The sequence below is a fragment of the Astyanax mexicanus genome, chromosome 15, assembly GCF_023375975.1.
Source record: "Astyanax mexicanus isolate ESR-SI-001 chromosome 15, AstMex3_surface, whole genome shotgun sequence".
NCBI classification, from domain to species: domain Eukaryota; kingdom Metazoa; phylum Chordata; class Actinopteri; order Characiformes; family Acestrorhamphidae; genus Astyanax; species Astyanax mexicanus.
Window position 1 is genome coordinate 36,667,263 of NC_064422.1, and position 20,178 is coordinate 36,687,440.

Below are 20,178 nucleotides of genomic sequence, written 5' to 3' on the forward strand. Positions count from 1 at the left end.
ATGTTTTGTCTGGACTGGCTGTAGAAACTTCTGACTGGGATTCCTGCATTCTTGTTTTTTTTTTTTAATCAATGGAGTGTAATGTTGTCATGTGACCACTAGATGATATGGTAAAGGGGCATTTTGCAAAATTAAATTCCAAAGCTGTAAACCAATTAATTATTTGCTAAAATGTCTCCTTCTTCTTAAAAGGCCACTAAACACCCTTTTGGTGACTCCATCCTCAGCTAAAATTTGAAAAAGACAAAAAAAAAAAAAGTGAGGGGTAGTTTGGGCGGGGCATTGGGTGGTGTATGGGTTTAAGGGTGGGAGATCAGGAGAGAGAGCTGATTGGCTGAGCTGCAACAGCAGTAGTGTGCCTCAGACAGGGGTAAGACGCAGATGATTGGACTTTTTTTTTTTTACAATATACTTGCAATCTTGCAATAATAAAATTACTTAATTCCTTAAAGGTCCTGGCGGTTTACTACAAAATTTTAGATTTCTGGTTATTCACTGGAGTTTAAACGGCAAAAATAAAATTTCTAAAACTTTTGAGCAGCAGTGTATTTCACAACAATGAATATTTAAATAGAAAATAGACAGTTTTTAAGCATGCTTTTTATCAGATACTACTTTATAAGGATTTAAGGTTCTGTTATAACGATCACAGTGTTCACTGCTGCAATCCTCCATTGCGAATCAAAGTATTGGACAAGCATCTCAGACGGAATAAATCTCTGACATCCATGAACCCCTGGAGACAGTGCACTTCATCCTTTAGCTTCCAGGAGTAGCCACTACTGCCCTATCTACCCACCCATCACAGACACTTAACACTGCAGAGATGGGTGCACTCACCTCAAAATCAGTCTCCTTGACCCAAACACAAATCTCAGAACTGCTCTCCCTGCGACAGTGCAGCTCCTCTCCTCCGCCTGTAAGAGAGAAGGATGGAGGGAAAATGAGCTGAAAGGGTCTATTGGCCCAATGTTCAGACAATACCACACACCCAGACTTCTCTGGTGAAAGTAGCACTTTTTAGGGTAATGATTTTTTAGAAGTGCACACTGCCACACTTGATTATTTGTGACAAGATTAATTTGCATTTTATTACAGTCATGACACAGACATCTGGCAGAATTATGAGTCACTGAAATGTGAACTTCAATTAGGAAAATAAAATACAATTCCATTACTGTTCACATTTCATTGACTCTCGCAGTTTTTATTAGTGGTATGAGATTGTTTGATAAGTGCTAATTACATACAGCATATTCCTAATGAATTCAACTCCTAAGCCTAGACTATGTTTCAATTAACTGCAGACACAAGTGTAACAAACCTTGTATTATAATGAGGTTTAAATAAAGAAACATGACAACCTACGTACATGTAAAAATATGTACATACAATATATAATTTTTAATTACATTTTAATAACACTTATAAGTGCAGTGTTAAGAGTCTGGGCCCTATTTTAGCGATCTATAACGCACGGCTCAATTGTGTATCATTCAGCGGGATTTGGGACGGTGTGTCTTTAGTATCATGATAAAGTATACCTGACCTGCTCGTTCATGCTGTGAAGATACGCCAGCAGCTCATTTAAGGGAACAGCAATGTTATTTTATTATTTATTCTGTTTATTGTTGAGTTTAAAGTCAGTTTAAAGTCAGGTTTGTACTCATATAGAAATGGACTCTGATGACTGACTATTGTCAGGGTTTTAATCAATCACTGGCGCACTGTGTTTTCCATCTTCAAAATAGCAACTAGAGGCCGACCGATCGATCGGCCAGCCGATTTAATCGGCCGATTTTTGTTATTTTTTTATCAATCGGCATCGGCCGATTTTCTTATTTGGCCGCACCGATTTTAATCCGGCACATCTGCGGGCAGCTACTTGGAACGCAGCGCAAGGTTTCAAGAGTGAGCAAGACTTTCAACGGGTAAGGCATCCATTTTTACAATCCAGTGTCCCAAAGTCTATATTTTCTCTCATGATTAGTAATCTGTGATGTTGCTTCATTTACTGAAAAATAATAGAATTTCAACTGCATCGGTGTTGTAGCATTTCTCTCCAAACGAAACTATGCTTAGCGTTGATGGCAGGAGTGCATTTGGAATGCGCCCTGACTATGCAAGGCAAGCCCTATCTATAAGCTCTAGTATAAAATAACTGACGTCTCTTCTTCAGAAACGAAAATCTAAGTAAATAAAATCAAATTAACACTTGATATTTTCAGTATTTAAATTATTTTTAGACGAAATGAAAAAGGGCAGGACTAAAACTGTTTAAGGATATTCGCAGCATCAGCTGCGCTGAAATAATAATTACTGGTTAGTCAGGATTATTAGAGGACTGTACTTCTCCTTATAAATAAGCTTTATTGTAAACGAATTAATAAAACAAATAGTTTCTAAAATAATGGAGTTAAAATAAAACATCTCTTTTTCCTTCACTACAAACAGACATTAAATCATGCCGCCTCCTGCTGTTCTGCTGTAAAACTCACCCGTTTAAAGCGGTTTGCGCTGTTAGATATTAAATGAAACGATGAGCAGAATTTTCTGTTTTGTCGGGTTCTACTTTAGAACCCCCTCCAGACTTTTCTGATAAAAGCTCATTTTATCCTGAACCTATAAAGTCCGCGCTCTTCAGCTTTCTCAACTCATTTTCCGCTCACGCACCGAACCTCCAGTACAGCTGATGAGACGCGTTTCTCTGGCTAAGGAGCTCATTTGAAGAAGAAAAAAAAAAACAGATAAAGCTATATTTAAATTACAGCACCTGTCTGTTTTTGCATTATTTATAATTTTATTCTTAATTTAAACGTCACCCATTTTTGTAAAATAATAGCTGCAGCCCTAATGTGAACATTTTATAACATTGTCCTCCCATGTCCATTCGTTTTCAACTGCATGGAGTTGAAGAAGAAATGAGCTTTGCCGTTTTGGAGTAACTATCTAAAGTTGTCACATTATGGAAGTCTTCTTGCACTCTGTTAAACATATTAAAATGAATAATTAATAGACTAACAGACTGCAACAAGTCATACATTTGTTAATTAGTAGGCCCCTACAGTAAATTTTATATAATAGCCAACATAATATTTCTACTATAAACATGAATATATAGTGTATATAGAACATATGTTATATAATGAATAAAATAAAATGTTATGGATAATACAATCTAAATAAAATTAATATTTTTTTTATTAACATATAGTGATATAGTAACATTAAAGTCACTATAAAATGCTAACCTTATTTTCAATAAATTGTGTGAAGTTTACAACTGTTGTGCCTCCTCTTACTAGTATGATTTTAAGCATGCCAAATAAATATAATACGATAGCATATCGGCCCTAAAAATCGGCAGGTCACATCGGCCATCGGCTGACTCTGACCACTAATGATCGGTATCGGCATCGGCCTTAGAAAAACCCATATCGGTCGGTCTCTAATAGCAACACTCCAAAAATGTACCTGAACCCACCTCACTTATAGATCACCACACCCATCAGTAAAGATTTATTCCTAAACTCCAATACTATTCTAACAGGGTGGGTGCAATGCATGAAAATATACTGTTGATATGGTATAAGATAGCAATGAGCATCACGACATGCCTTGCGCAGGGTGTACAATAGGGCCCTATGTGTAATGGGAGCATAATTTTCTGCAAATTCACAGCATCGGGATTATATGGAAGTACTTTACATCCTGAAATGTATCATACTATAGATAACTATAGATTGAAACTACGATTGAAATATTAACAAAACAGCAGAAACCTCAAGCAATCAAGAAAGCCATAGTTTTAGTTAAGATGAAGATAAAAGACAAAAAAAAAATCTATAATACAGTTACTGTATCCTTTATTAAAAATTCATAGACCTGTGTGAGTAAACCCCAATATTGTTTAAACAATATTAAACACTAGAGAACTATAATGTTATACATACAGTATAGTTTACAGATACTTTATTAATCCCACAGTGGTAAATTTGCATTATAGAAATTATATTATGAATTATATAAACTATATTCACAAATACAGAATTAGTCATATGTAATAAAGTTATTCGCATGGTCTATACATTATAAAAACATAAAACCTGTATATATTTGGGAAGAAATAAAACACACATTGATTAATAATAATAATAATAATAATAATAATAATAATAATAATAATAATAATAATAACAATAATAGAGAGCACCATCTACCCAGTCAAAAAGAGCAAGGCCAACTGTGCTCTCTCAGGCCTCCGGCAGCTGATGGCAAGCTACATGGCTGGGATTCTAACAAAGCATGGCAGTGCTTTAGGGTTCAGTACAAAATCATTAATATATAATCATTTAATTCAAATGGCGTATACATTATAAAAACATGAAACCTATTTATATATTTTGGAAGAAAACATTGACAAGACAACATTGATTAAAAATAAAACTCAACACTTTATTTGAATGATACAGGATAAATTTTATGATAAATATATATTTTTTTTGCTGTCTATGGGTCATAAAGACTTGGTGGAAGTCAGAATATGGTCCAACGTGCAGATGTTTGAGAGGAGATATAATTAGGACATATCAATTAAAGTTATATTTATTTGTGTTTGTTGTTGTTTTTTTTTTTTTTTGCTGGCACACAGATTCTTAACGGTCTCTATCATATTATAGAAAATTGAAAATGGTGAAAATGGTCAAATATTAATAAAACACACAAACCACAGAAAAACAGCATAAAAAGGTCATAATAAAAGACATAAAACAATATATGCAGTCTTGATTCAAACAACCTTTCCTAACAGCTTTCATAATTAATCTGGTTTTATTTGATTGCAAACTGCTTGAATCCATCATGCATCCATTCTGGCATTTCCATTAACGTATGCTGCCTTAAAGACCACGATTTTCACAGGGACACCCATGCAGTTTTTTTTTTTTTTTTTAGCAAGACAATGCATATATCATCCTAGTTATTTTACCCCACACTGAGTACTGCATCTTTAAAGTGATCTGTATGTTCTCAAGCAAGTCCTTCCTGTAGCATTACTTCTTTAATTGACCTGCTTCCCTAGCTGCTTGCTTAAAAGCGCCTCTGCCATCTATTGGGAGTAGCCTAGTGGATCTGGTCGGATAGTTGGCAGTGGACATTAGTCAGGGCTGACAGATGGGAAACGTGTGATTTATGCTAGTGGCTGGGAGAAGGCAGGAACGCCGGCACTATGTGACTGAGATTTCAAAGAGCGGGCATTAATCTGCTTCCTCGCACCGTGTGGGCCAAGGAACAAGTTCAAGGTGGAAAGGAAGGGGGGAAAAAAGAGAAAGAAAAAAAGAAAAAAAAACACGACAGAAAGTTGCTTAGATTGACAGTTGGGAAGTACAGAATGAATAGCTAGACGGGGTAAGAAAGAGAGCAACAGTAAAGAAGACAGAGATGGTGAAACAGCATGAAACTTCAGCTCCAGGGTTCTGGAGATCTATGATTAAGGCATCATAAATGATGATATGCTGGTATTGGTATTGTTTTTCAGTCACTTTAGCCCTAAAACAGCTATTTTTATACCTCACCTAAAAAGAGTAATCCTGAACCCAACATCCTTCATAATAAGACACATTACTGTTTATGATAATATAATTTTTAACCTTAATATGACAGAGAACCTATCTGTATTCTTGTACAGTCAATCACAAGATATTGACTACACAAGACAAGTGCAACAAGACACCTATATTCAACATTTAAAATGTGGCTTTAACCTTTAAACCATCAACGCAGTGATGCTAGTGCTGTGATAGTGATTGTAGACAAGGCTGGGATGCTGGGATAGTGATGCTAACACTACAGTAGTGATGCTGAACAAGGCCAGTGGATATGTGGTTGCAAAAAGACAAAGTAGCAACTCTATAAGCAATGCTAAAGGCACCAAAGTTCCTTTACAGTGACATTTCAAGCACTCAAAGACTCAAACACACATGAAACAACACAACATCAGCTCAACTAATGATAAAGTAAAGCAGAAAGCGCACAGACATGGATCCAATACACCAGCTCACAGATGCCTTGTGTTGATGTGTTGTGGGGAGAGAGCACCATCTACCCAGCCAAAAAGAGCAAGGCCAACTGTGCTCTCTCAGGCCTCCGGCAGCTGATGGCAAGCTACATGGCTGGGATTCGAAACAGTGTCTCCCAAGCATGGCAGTGCTTTAGACTTTATTCACGTGGCGTATAAATTATAAATTATAAAAACATGAAACCTATATATATATATTTTTTTTTTTGGAATAAACATTGACAACATTGATTAAAAATAAAACTCTTTATTTGAATGATACAGGATAAATATTACAGGGATAAATATATTTTTGCTGTCTCTGGGTCAGACTTGGTGGAAGTCAGAATATATCCCAACATGCAGATATCTTTGACAAAATATTCATAGAAATGTAACAGTTCAATTTGCACATTCAAAAGCATTTTAAAAAACATGTTTTAAACAATCAAAAACCTTGTTACGGAGCTTTCTGATACTCTAATTATCTTTACTAGGGATAGCTAAGTTGCATTAGTTCCCAGTCATTTTCATTGTGTTATAATATCACTGACAGTTGACTGTGGAATATTTTGTTGTAAGAAAATTTCACAAGCTCCTGAGAGCGATGTTTTATACGTTTTGGGATTTAGAGCCCTCTCTGGTGAGAATCAATATTTGCACAGAGCATGTGGAAGAATCATTTTAAACTGGGCAGGTGTGATGCGGTCTTCTTTCAGAGCGGATGAATCTGATTCACTTCAACTACACACTTTGTTTTTACTATGAGTGAATGAGCTACTTAGCTGAGTTTCCCCATTGCTCCACCAGCCGCTCGCGTTTAGTAAAACTGAGCCGGATCCTCTTTTAGAGGCTGTACGTGTGACGTAAGTACATAAAGACGCGTGACGTGGCCAGAAGAACTCCTGTAAAAAGCGACCCGACACCCCAGTGTTTATAATGTTTATAGTGTTTATATAAGGCTTAGCAGGGATGGTCATTCCAGCACACTGGTACCATTAAACAAAATATTGTATCCCTTCTCCACTCAGTTTACAGTTTAGAATTTAAATAATACAGACTGCCACTTTAACTAATTTGGTTCAATGTTTAATAATTTGGAATAGTAAGTTAAATTTTATCAATACAGAGTAGATAGTAAAATCTTCTAAATCACAGTTTTAAACATTTATTTTAATCAGCCAACTGACAATGTATTCTTCATTGTATTATTGATTTAAACATCTGTAATGTTCACATAGTCTAAACCATTCCAGCACTGTCACATTAAATCTCCTGACCTCCCCCCACACTTCCTCCCACCACTCCCACAGCCACGAACACTTCTACTAGCTAAACAGTGAGCAGTAGTTAGGGGTCAAACAAGTAGACACGTAAACAAGTAGACAGACAGATGTGAAACTGGATGATGGGGTATGAGTAAGGTCTCTTAATGAGCATTAATTTTCTTTAATTGACTGGTTTGTTTAATCAGTTCAGCCTCCCTAATGATGATCCTAGGTGAAGGCTTTGATGTGTGTCTGTTTTTTTAATCTGTAGGGGGTGATGAGCTCATTAGAGTGGAAGATTTCATTCAGAAAGAGATAGGCAGATACAGGTTAAAAAGTCACATAAAAAAAAAAAATAAATAAATAAAAAAACTTTTGCCTACAGTGTAACAAGTAAGATTTTTAAGTCATTTTAAATAATTATGGCACTAGTTGCAAAGACCTTTTTGAGTTTTATTCTGTAATTTTACATAAATATCACCTTTATTTATAATAATAAAAAAAAATCTAAGACACTGAAGATATCTTAAAAAAAACATTGAGTTAAGTAAACATAATATTCTGTCCCCCCTCATTACCTCAAACTATTTTGTCATGCTTGGGAAGTACTCAAACACGCACAGATGCAATAAACAGACATGATAAAATAAAGGAGCAATACAAAGAGTAGTCAGAATGATCAGATACCGGCAGACAGTAGCAGCAAGGGTTAAAAATACCAGAGTACAGGGTCAGTCTAAAAGTCTTACACAGCAAGGCGATATCACAGGGTAGGCAGAAATCTGCGTAAACAAGAAAAAAAAAACAATGTCGCTACACAAGAGTGCAAACACAGGATTCAGAAATGCTTTGTAAAGTAGGGGTTAGCCAGGCAATACTCAGCATGGTGTGAGTGGAGTGTATTTAAACTGTGAGGAGCAGGTGAATTCAATATTCAGGTGATTGGCTTCTGGATTCCCAGTGTCATAATCAGTATAATGTGGTTGCCTGAGCAAGTGATCTTAGGGTGAGGTTCATTCTGGGTATTGTAGTCTGTAAAGCTGAGTATGGGATTAACTTAAAAAAGTTAATTAAGTTTAAAAAATGACTACAAATTCAGGTTGTTCAAGTGTTGTATTAACATAGGGAGATCCTTGCAAACTATTGCCTTTCTGCTTACTTTCTTAAAATATAAGCCCACTTATCACTCAAATAAGTAATTGCTGAATTATTTATAGTAGCATGCCCTACTCTCTCTCTCTCTTATCTCTGAATTTTGTGTTCAGTTCTGTGAAGAACATCATTCCCAGCTCCATTTGTTATTCCAAAGGAATTCCACAGTGTCATCTTTGGCCCACTAAGCTATGAGAGAGATATTGGAATAATGCAGATTTTGTGCTGATCTGGCTCTTTAAAGAATCCTCATGCTATTATTATATTAATGTGCTGCATGTGTTTCATATTTTCACTGTTATTACAGGCCTTTATCCTCCTTATCCTGTTTTAATGTATTTATGGCTTTTTGAAACTGAAAGATTTACTAAAAACATGCAAGAAAGTGAAGAATTTCTTATAGGCACCTACACTGACATGCCAAATATGATGGGAAAGCAGTGTGTAAACAGATCATCAAGTCTTACCTAAGGGAATGGCTTGGAAATGAGAACACTGACCAGTGTGCTCATGGCAAGACGACATGAAATACCAGAGTTTAAGTGAGGACTGATAGTGGATGGGAAATTTAATTTAATTTAAGTTGTGTAATATAAGGCATTACCACCAACAGTGGCCAGTGCAGTGAGTGGTAATGATTGTGACTGTTGGTGCCTGGCTAAGAAACATGGGCACCGAGTGGTCCAGTGGTCTAAAGCGCTGGACCACAGATTGCTGGTTTGAATCCCAGTCATGCAGCTTGCCATCAGCTGCCGGAGCCCTGAGAGAGCACAATTGGCATTGCTCTCTCTGGGTAGGTAGATGGCACTCTCTCCCCTCATCACTCCTATAGTGATGTCGATCAGCACAAGGCATCTGTGAGCTGATGTATCAGAACCGAGTCGCTGCCCTTTCCTCCGAGCGTTAGTGCTGTGATTCTACTCTGCAATGCTGCAGCATCAGCAGTTCAAAAATAGGCAGTGGCTGACTTCGTATGTGTAGGAGGAGGCATGTGCTAGTCTTCACCCTCCTTGTTTTGTGGCATCACTAGTGATTGGGGTTAAATAGCTGAGTAGCATTTCAATGGGTCCTAGCTAAATTGGGAGAAAAAAAAAAAGAAATAATGAATTTTTTTCTGCATTAAGTACTAGATATGAGCCTGTCATCAACTTATCATACATATCAATTAATTGACACGATATCATTAACTGACATGGTATCGCTCATTGTTTTTGTTACAATTGCATTTAAAAAAAAGGCTTATGGGAAGCGTTTTTTTTTTTTTTTTTTTTTTTAGTGCTTTTTAGCAAACCAGTCCGTGTTTGTCTTTTTTAAATTTTTATCAGAACTGAGGATACATCACAGAATACAGTATCAACAGAGGAAGTTGCACAATGGCTCTTGATTTGTGCTGAAAAATAAGCTAATATAGCCTAATTTGGTTCCTGCAGGGAACATTTCAGGTTCCAGAACCTATTTCTGTTGGTAGAAAAGCAAAAAAATGGTTCAAAATTAGGTGCACTAAAAAGGAACTGAACAATTTCATAGTTTTTAAAAGGGTGTAATTACTTTGTCATGATATTATGTTATTATTATGTTAGTTTAATTTAATGCCAACCATGTATTAAAATAGCAATAATATAATTCATCACAATAATTTCTGGAACAACATATCATTCCTACCTGTTATTGATTTAAATATATTTTATTAAGGTTGTTTAAACACAAATTTACCACCATGAGCTCCCAAAAACAAAGAGTTTGTATAATGCATGCTACACACCTATCATCATAACTCTCTACAGACACCAGCATCTGCTGCACTGTTTACAGCCATATGTGTGTATTTAGTGAACAATCCATTTCTGTGCTCTGGTGAAAGCCTGAACATCATTAAAGGTAGCTACTAAATCAACAAATCAAGAAAAATCATACATGCAGTGGTACATGACAGAAAGCCAAAAAAAACAATAACTTGCATGATACTCTCACAAATTAAATTAAAAACAATTCCGAAAAAAAAACAAATGAGACCACTTTAAGATTATGAGTTTCTTTGATTTTACCAATTTAAAAATCTCTGGAATATAATCAAGAGGAAGATGGATGATCACAAGCCATCAAACCAAACTGAACTGCTCAATTTTTTGTACTGGGAGTGGCATAAAGTTATCCAAAAGCAGTGTGTAAGAATGGTGGAGGAGAACATGCCAAGATACATAAAAACCAGGGATATTCCACCAACTTGTTTTCTTTGGCATTACTTGAGGTCTGAAAGCTCTGCATTTTTTTTTTTTCAGCCGTTTCTCATTTCTCATCTGCTAATAAATGCACTAAATTACAATATTTTATTTGGCATTTTGGAGAAATATTGCCTGTAGTTTATAGAATAAAACAACAATGTTAATTTTATTCAAACATAAACCTATAAATAGAAAAATCAGAAAAACTGATTCAAAAACTTTTTCCAGGCCTGTATATTAAACAATATATAAATTATTATTCAAAAGTTAAGCTTTTAAACTCTAGGCTTATTATTCTGTGATAAATAAATAACTCTGTTTTATTTTGGTAATAAATTTAGATAAAATTTAGTCAGGCATTGGTTAGTTTGTGTCCCACATGGTTCTATTTAGCACCTATAAAACTGACACCTATGAGAATAATCGAGTTATGAGTTGAATAACTGAAGTGCAGGCCTACATACCAAGTTTAAGGAGTTAATGAACCATTAATTTGTTCACAGAGTTCATGCATTTGAGATGGAAATTGATTGAGAACACATGACCTTTTGGGAAGAGTTTCTGTAACTAAGGGTCTGAAGATACTTCCCGCTATCACAAATAATTACTGTTTTCTTTTTTTATCACCGACATGTTCCAGAACTAATTTATGGAGAAGCACACGATCTTCACAAAAAAAAAAAAAAAGAACACACAGAACTCAGTGCCTGTCCCAAGAATAAAGCTGCAGAGAGAAAAAGACCAAACGTCTAGAGTCAGAGATTTCATGGCTTAATAGGCTTATGTCTGCTTTCCACCAAGCCTGTGGAGTAATGTCTGGGTTCTGTGCTTCACCATCTGCAGCTCTAAAAAAATAAAACGCTAGCTGGTTGGCATAAACATGAAAGTATGCTCTAGGTATTATATTCAGCACTGAGTGCATCAAATTACTTCTTTTTTTATTTTTATAATTTCAAAATGTCATTTCTTATGGTACAAAAAAAAAAAAAAACATGACAAAAGTGACAAGAATAGAGTAGTGTGTAGTGTCATATCATATATTTTATCAAATTGTTATATTTACTGAAATTAATAAAGAAAATCCATATTGTGATAATAGTGGCAATCCCTCTTAAAAGTATTGTCACAATAGCTTGTATGATATCACAGTGGAGTGTTGTCATAATGGGCATTATGCCATCAAGAAGACCTTTATGACATCACAATGAAGTGCCATCACAATTCCCATTACGAAATCACTATTGCCATTATGACATCACAATGAACTGATATCAAAATCCCCATATCACAATGAAGTGCCATCACTATTGGGTGCCATCAAAATATTTTGTTATTACAACAGTGTGCAATCATAACTAGAAAAGGCAAAGTTCGTGAACGAACTTTAAGTTGGCTTGGAAAAGTACGCTGATAACGTTGAAAAGTAAAAATGGTTGCTTAGTGGTTGCTAGGCAGTTGTGATCATTTCTAAAGTGGTTGATAAGCGTTTGCTATGCAGTTGCTAACGTTTTCCAGGTGGTTGCTTAGGTGTTGCTAAGCAATTGCTAGGCAGTTGCTAACATATTCCACATGGTTGCTAAGTGGTTGCTAGGTGGTTGCTAAGCAGTTGCTAACGTTTTCCAAGTGGTGGCTAAAGTGTAGCTAACTGGTTGCTAGGCAGTTGCTAACGTTTTCCAAGTGGTTGCTAGGCAGTTGCTAAGTGGTTGCTAGGCAGTTGCTAACATTTTCCAGGTGGTTGCTAAGTGGTTGCTAGGTAGTTGCTAACATATTCCAGGTGGTTGCTAGGCAGCTGCTAAGTGGTTGCTAGGCAGTTGCTAACGTTTTCCAGGTGGTTGCTAAGTGGTTGCTAGGCAGTTGCTACCGTTTTCCAGGTGGTTGCTAGGCAGTTGCTAAGTGGTTGCTAGGCAGTTGCTAACGTTTTCCAAGTGATTGCTAGGCAGTTGCTAAGTGCTTGCTAGGCAGTTGCTAACGTTTTCCAGGTGGTTGCTAAGTGGTTGCTAGGCAGTTGCTAACGTTTTCCAGGTGGTTGCTAGGCAGTTGCTAAGTTGTTGCTAGGCAGTTGCTAACGTTTTCAAGGTGGTAGCTAAGTGGTTGCTAGGCAGTTGCTAACGTATTCCAGGTGGTTGCTAGGCAGTTGCTAAGTGGTTGCTAGGCAGTTGCTAACGTTTTCCAGGTGGTTGCTAAGCAGTTACTAAGTGGTTGCTAGGCAGTTGCTAACGTTTTCCAAGTGGTTGCTAGGCAGTTGCTAAGTGGTTGCTAGGCAGTTGCTAACGTTTTCCAGGTGGTTGCTAAGTGGTTGCTAGGCAGTTGCTAACGTTTTCCAGGTGGTTGCTAGGCAGTTGCTAAGTGGTTGCTAGGCAGTTGCTAACGTTTTCCAGGTGGTTGCTAGGCAGTTGCTAAGTGGTTGCTAGGCAGTTGCTAACGTTTTCCAAGTGGTTGCTAGGCAGTTGCTAAGTGGTTGCTAGGCAGTTGCTAACGTTTTCCAGGTGGTTGCTAAGTGGTTGCTAGGCAGTTGCTACCGTTTTCCAGGTGGTTGCTAGGCAGTTGCTAAGTGGTTGCTAGGCAGTTGCTAACGTTTTCCAGGTGGTTGCTAGGCAGTTGCTAAGTGGTTGCTAGGCAGTTGCTAACGTTTTCCAAGTGATTGCTAGGCAGTTGCTAAGTGGTTGCTAGGCAGTTGCTAACGTTTTCCAGGTGGTTGCTAAGTGGTTGCTAGGCAGTTGCTAACATTTTCCAGGTGGTTGCTAGGCAGTTGCTAAGTTGTTGCTAGGCAGTTGCTAACGTTTTCAAGGTGGTAGCTAAGTGGTTGCTAGGCAGTTGCTAACGTATTCCAGGTGGTTGCTAGGCAGTTGCTAAGTGGTTGCTAGGCAGTTGCTAATGTTTTCCAGGTGGTTGCTAAGCAGTTGCTAAGTGGTTGCTAGGCAGTTGCTAACGTTTTCCAAGTGGTTGCTAGGCAGTTGCTAAGTGGTTGCTAGGCAGTTGCTAACGTTTTCCAGGTGGTTGCTAAGTGGTTGCTAGGCAGTTGCTAACGTTTTCCAGGTGGTTGCTAGGCAGTTGCTAAGTGGTTGCTAGGCAGTTGCTAACGTTTTCCAGGTGGTTGCTAGGCAGTTGCTAAGTGGTTGCTAGGCAGTTGCTAACGTTTTCCAAGTGGTTGCTAGGCAGTTGCTAAGTGGTTGCTAGGCAGTTGCTAACGTTTTCCAGGTGGTTGCTAAGTGGTTGCTAGGCAGTTGCTAACATTTTCCAGGTGGTTGCTAGGCAGTTGCTAAGTTGTTGCTAGGCAGTTGCTAACGTTTTCCAAGTGGTTGCTAAGTGGTTGCTAGGCAGTTGCTAACATTTTCCAGGTGGTTGCTAGGCAGTTGCTAAGTTGTTGCTAGGCAGTTGCTAACGTTTTCCAGGTGGTTGCTAAGTGGTTGCTAGGCAGTTGCTAACGTATTCCAGGTGGTTGCTAGGCAGTTGCTAAGTGGTTGCTAGGCAGTTGCTAACGTTTTCCAGGTGGTTGCTCAGTGGTTGCTAGGCAGTTGCTAACGTTTTCCAGGTGGTTGCTAAGGTGTTGCTAAGTGGTTGCTAGGCAGTTGCTAACGTTTTCCAGGTGGTTGCTAAGGTGGTTGCTAAGCAGTTATTAGGTGGTTGCTAAGCCCTGGCTGGGGTGCCGGGGTGTCCAAACTTTTGACTGATAGCTGCTCCATACAGCAGCTCCTCCATACACTCACAGTACTGGAGGAGCAGGGGAGAGAAGGGGTTCCGTGCGCAGAGCTGCTCGTGTGTGAGATGGAACTCTGGGCCCCCCATTCATTTCTATGGGAAAACTTCGTACGACAATTGTACGAAAACCGTACGTCGTATCGTTTCGTAAAGCATATTTTCGGAAAGAACGCGGTAAGTTTTATAGACCAGACGAATTACGTCTTCATATCTCAAAAATTGTGACGTTCACAGCCGTTCAAAATTCTCCCCCATTCATTCCTATGGGAAAAAAAAGCGTACGTTTACGAAGTTTTTACGAAAACCGTACGATATATCGCTTCAAAAAGCACAAGCAACCTAATCGGGCATAGGTCCGACGATCCTGTAAAGTTTCGAGTTTCTACGTTAAAAGCCCTAGGAGGAGATAGTGATTAAATTTTGCGAAGAGAATAATAATAAGTAGAACTAGAAAAGGCAAAGTTCGTGAACGAACTTTAAGTTGGCTTGGAAAAGTACGCTAATAACGTTGAAAAGTTAAAATGGTTGCTTAGTGGTTGCTAGGCAGTTGTCATCATTTCTAAAGTGGTTGCTAGGCAGTTGCTATCATTACTAAAGTGGTTGCTAAGTGGTTGCTAGGCAGTTGCTAACGTTTACCTATTGGTTGCTAAGGTGTTGCTAAGTGGTTGCTAGGCAGTTGCCATAATTTCTAAAGTGGTTGCTAGGCAGTTGCTAACGTTTTCCTAGTGGTTGCTAAGGTGTCGCTAAGTGGTTGCTAGGCAGTTGCTATCATTACTAAAGTGGTTGCTAAGTGGTTGCTAGGCAGTTGCTAACGTTTTCCTAGTGGTTGCTAAGGTGTTGCTAAGTGGTTGCTAGGCAGTTGCTATCGTTTCTAAAGTGGTTGCTAAGTGGTTGCTAGGCCGTTGCTATCGTTTCTAAAGTGGTTGCTAAGCAGTTGCTAGGCAGTTGCTAACATATTCCACATGGTTGCTAAGTGGTTGCTAGGCAGTTGCTAACATTTTCCAGGTGGTTGCTAAGATATTGTTAACTGGTTGCTAGGCAGTTGCTATCATTTCTAAAGTGGTTGCTAGGCAGTTGCTAACATTTTCCAGGTTGTGGCTAAAGTGTAGCTAACTGGTTGCTAGGCAGTTGCTTACATTTCCAAAGTGGTTGCTAAGCGGTTGCTAGGCAGTTGCTAAAATATTACACATGGTTGCTAAGTGGTTGCTAGGCAGTTGCCATAATTTCTAAAGTGGTTGCTAGGTGGTTGCTAAGGTGTTGCTATGGTATCCGGGGTGGTTGCTAAGGTGTTGCTAGGTGGTTGATAGGTGGTTGCTAGGGTGTTGCTTGGTGGTTGCTAAGGTGTTGCTATGGTATCCGGGGTGGTTGCTAAGGTGTTGCTAGGTGGTTGCTAGGCAGTTGCTATCATTTCTAAAGTGGTTGCTAAGTGGTTGCTAGGCAGTTGCTAACATTTTCCTAGTGGTTGTTAAGGTGTTGCTAAGTGGTTGCTAGGCAGTTGCTATTGTTTCTAAAGTGGTGGCTAAGTGGTTGCTAGGCAGTTGCTAACGTTTTCCAGGTGGTTGCTAAGTGGTTGCTAGGCAGTTGCTATAATTTCTAAAGTGGTTCCTAAGTGGTTGCTATGCAGTTGCTAACGTTTTAATAATGGTTGCTAAGGTGTTGCTAGGCAGTTGCTATCATTTCTAAAGTGGTTGCTAGGCAGTTGCTATCGTTTTCCTAGTGGTTGTTAAGGTGTTGCTAAGTGGTTGCTAGGCAGTTGCTATCATTTCTAAAGTGCTTGCTAGGCAGTTGCTAACGTTTTCCCAATGGTTGTTAAGGTGTTGCTAAGTGGTTGCTAGGCAGTTGCTTTCGTTTCTAAAGTGGTTGCTAAGTGGTTGCTAGGCAGTTGCTAACGTTTTCCAGGTGGTTGCTAAGTGGTTGCTAGGCAGTTGCTAACATTTTCCAGGTGGTTGCTAGGCAGTTGCTAAGTGGTTGCTAGGCAGTTGCTAACGTTTTCCAAGTGGTTGCTAGGCAGTTGCTAAGTGGTTGCTAGGCAGTTGCTAACATTTTCCAGGTGGTTGCTAAGTGGTTGCTAGGTAGTTGCTAACATATTCCAGGTGGTTGCTAGGCAGCTGCTAAGTGGTTGCTAGGCAGTTGCTTACGTTTTCCAGGTGGTTGCTAAGTGGTTGCTAGGCAGTTGCTAACGTTTTCCAGGTGGTTGCTAGGCAGTTGCTAAGTTGTTGCTAGGCAGTTGCTAACGTTTTCCAGGTGGTTGCTAAGTGGTTGCTAGGTAGTTGCTAATGTATTCCAGGTGGTTGCTAGGCAGTTGCTAAGTGGTTGCTAGGCAGTTGCTAACGTTTTCCAGGTGGTTGCTCAGTGGTTGCTAGGCAGTTGCTAACGTTTTCCAGGTGGTTGCTAAGTGGTTGCTAGGCAGTTGCTAACGTATTCCAGGTGGTTGCTCAGTGGTTGCTAGGCAGTTGCTAACGTTTTCCAGGTGGTTGCTAAGTGGTTGCTAGGCAGTTGCTAACGTATTCCAGGTGGTTGCTAGGCAGTTGCTAAGTGGTTGCTAGGCAGTTGCTAACGTTTTCCAAGTGGTTGCTAGGCAGTTGCTAAGTGGTTGCTAGGCAGTTGCTATCGTTTTCCAGGTGGTTGCTAAGGTGTTGCTAAGTGGTTGCTAGGCAGTTGCTAACGTTTTCCATGTGGTTGCTAAGTGGTTGCTAGGCAGTTGCTATCATTTCTAAAGTGGTTGCTAAGTGGTTGCTAGGCAGTTGCTAACGTTTTCCAAGTGGTTGCTAGGCAGTTGCTAAGTGGTTGCTAGGCAGTTGCTAACATTTTCCAGGTGGTTGCTAAGTGGTTGCTAGGTAGTTGCTAACATATTCCAGGTGGTTGCTAGGCAGCTGCTAAGTGGTTGCTAGGCAGTTGCTAACGTTTTCCAGGTGGTTGCTAAGTGGTTGTTAGGCAGTTGCTAACGTTTTCCAGGTGGTTGCTAGGCAGTTGCTAAGTGGTTGCTAGGCAGTTGCTAACGTTTTCCAAGTGGTTGCTAGGCAGTTGCTAAGCGGTTGCTAGGCAGTTGCTAACGTTTTCCAGGTGGTTGCTACGTGGTTGCTAGGCAGTTGCTAACGTTTTCCAGGTGGTTGCTAAGGTGGTTGCTAAGCAGTTAATAGGTGGTTGCTAAGCCTTGGCTGGGGTGCCGGGGTGTCCAAACTTTTGACTGATAGCTGCTCCATACAGCAGCTCCTCCATACACTCACAGTACTAGAGGAGCAGGGGAGAGAAGGGGTTCCGTGCGCAGAGCTGCTCGTGTGCGAGATGGAACTCTGGGCCCCCCATTCATTTCTATGGGAAAACTTCGTACGACAATTGTACGAAAACCGTACGTCGCATCATTTCGTAAAGCATATTTTCGGAAAGAACGCGGTAAGTTTCATAGACCAGCTGAATTACGTCTTCGTATCTCAAAAATTGTGACGTTCACGGCCGTTCAAAATTCTCCCCCATTCATTCCTATGGGAAAAAAAAGCGTACGTTTACGAAGTTTTTACGAAAACCGTACGATATATCGCTTCAAAAAGCACAAGCAACCTAATCGGGCATAGGTCCGACGATCCTGTAAAGTTTCGAGTTTCTACGTTAAAAGCCCTAGGAGGAGATAGTGATTAAATTTTGCGAAGAGAATAATAATAATAATAATAATAATAAGTAGAATAAGAAGATTACGAAGAACAAGAAGTTGGCTTTTCCAAGCCAACTTAATAAGAAGATTACGAAGAACAATAAGTTGGCTTTTCCAAGCCAACTTAATGACCAGATGATCACACAATGATCACAATGGTTACTATGACATCACAATGCAGTATTGTTACAATGGCCATTATGGACACAATAGGGTGCCATCACAATGGCTTGTATGATATCATAATAGAATGTCACTTACATGCCCATTATGACATCACAATAGGGTGCAATCACAATGGCCATTATGACATTATAATGGAGAGCTATTGCAATGGCAATCATGATATTACAATGGATTGCTATTGCAATGGCAATCATGATATTACAATGGAGTGCCACTGAAATTCCCATTATGACATCACAATAGGGTGCAATCACAATGACCACTATGATATTACAATGGCAATCATGATATTACAATGGATTGCTATTGCAATGGCAACCATGATATTACAATGGAGTGCCACTGAAATTCCCATTATGACATCACAATAGGGTGCAATCACAATGGCCATTATGACGTTACAATTGAGTGTCATTTCAATGGCAATCATGATATTACAATGGAGTTGCCACTGCAATGGCAATCATGATACTACAATGGAGTGCTATTGCAATGGCAACCATGATATTACAATGGAGTGCCACTGAAATTCCCATTATGACATCACAATAGGGTGCAATCACAATGGCCATTATGACATTACAATTGAGTGCCATTTCAATGGCAATCATGATATTACAATGGAGTTGCCACTGCAATGGCAAACATGATACTACAATGGAGTGGTATTGCAATGGCTAATCTTACATCATAATAGAGTATCATCACAGTGCCAATAATGACATCACAATTATGATATTACAATAAAGAGTCATCACAATAGGATACCATCAAAATAGGTTTAGATCACAATAGGGTATAATCACAAATGCCAATATAACATGACATTATGACAGTGTTTTGTTATATCACCAAGAATACTGTTAAACAAGAAAAATAAAAATATCCAGATATATTGTGATATTATTTTAGGGCCATATCGCCCAGCCCTATAACTGAACAAGAACAAATTAAGCAGCAGAGCCAGCAAACAGCAGCAAAACCAACCAATCTTTCAAGGGAGCACTGAGCGGTCACCTACCTCATCTGAATCACACGTCCAGAATAAAACTCCACATTTCTGTATGTTCTGAGTGACAGCATAAGGCTCAGCAGAGAGTGCTACCTTGTCACTTTTCCTTAAATCATTCCTCTTCTTCCCTCGCTCCAAAATGTCTGGAGACACAGGAGTAGGAATAAGATGTTAAAGTTTGGACTGTATAATGTGACCAAACCTTGAGGCTTGTATTGATGAATTGGCGGCTGACATTGATGGATGTAGGAGGCTGCTGGACTGACGTGCAGGTCTAAATTACATTATATTCAGTCCGCTTTTCTCCTGCTTCTCAAGGCTAATGCTGCCATTCATAGCAATGAGTTTGCTAACCTTTGCGCGGGAGGGAGGGAAAGAACAAGTGCAGGATTTTGGTAAATGAATGCAGCCCAACAAATATTGATCATCAGAGAGCGCTGTGACAAGCAGAACAGATTGAAATCGTTAATCATCCAAAATTAAGAAAATTCTAATAAAAAAAGTCTAGAGTCTTAAAGGACTCATATCCTTTATTCTAATAACAGTCAAACAAACTAACTAAAACCACCTGAACAAAACAGACAAAATTTATATTACAATAATTTTGGACAATATGGCGTAATTCTGATCATTTAAAAGCATGTACCGCAAACATTCACAGAAGTCATGCACCATTTAATTATGTGCAATAGCCGATATTATAAAATAAAAGTTATTATAAGCTATTATACCATCACAATGCAGTACTGCCACAATTTCCATTTTGATGTTATAATAGAGGGTCATCACAATAGCCATTATGACATCAGAGTGGCTTTTATGACATCAAAATGTAGTGTAAATATGCCATAACAATATAGTACCATTAGAATGACCATTATGGCATCACAATTGCTATTATGACATCACAATGAAGTGTAATTATAATGGTTATT

At 38.8% G+C, this 20,178-nt stretch overlaps 1 protein-coding gene across 1 annotated transcript in view; it reads right to left on the minus strand.

The window, feature by feature from the left end:
- Window positions 1-20,178, minus strand: part of LOC103028344 (cadherin-18) — a 379,608-nt gene that overhangs the window by 279,582 nt on the left and 79,848 nt on the right. Inside the window, exon 2 of the mRNA XM_049464277.1 lies at window positions 841-917. The gene's annotated coding sequence lies outside the window, so the exon portion shown is untranslated. The remainder of the gene's footprint in view (window positions 1-840; window positions 918-20,178) is intronic.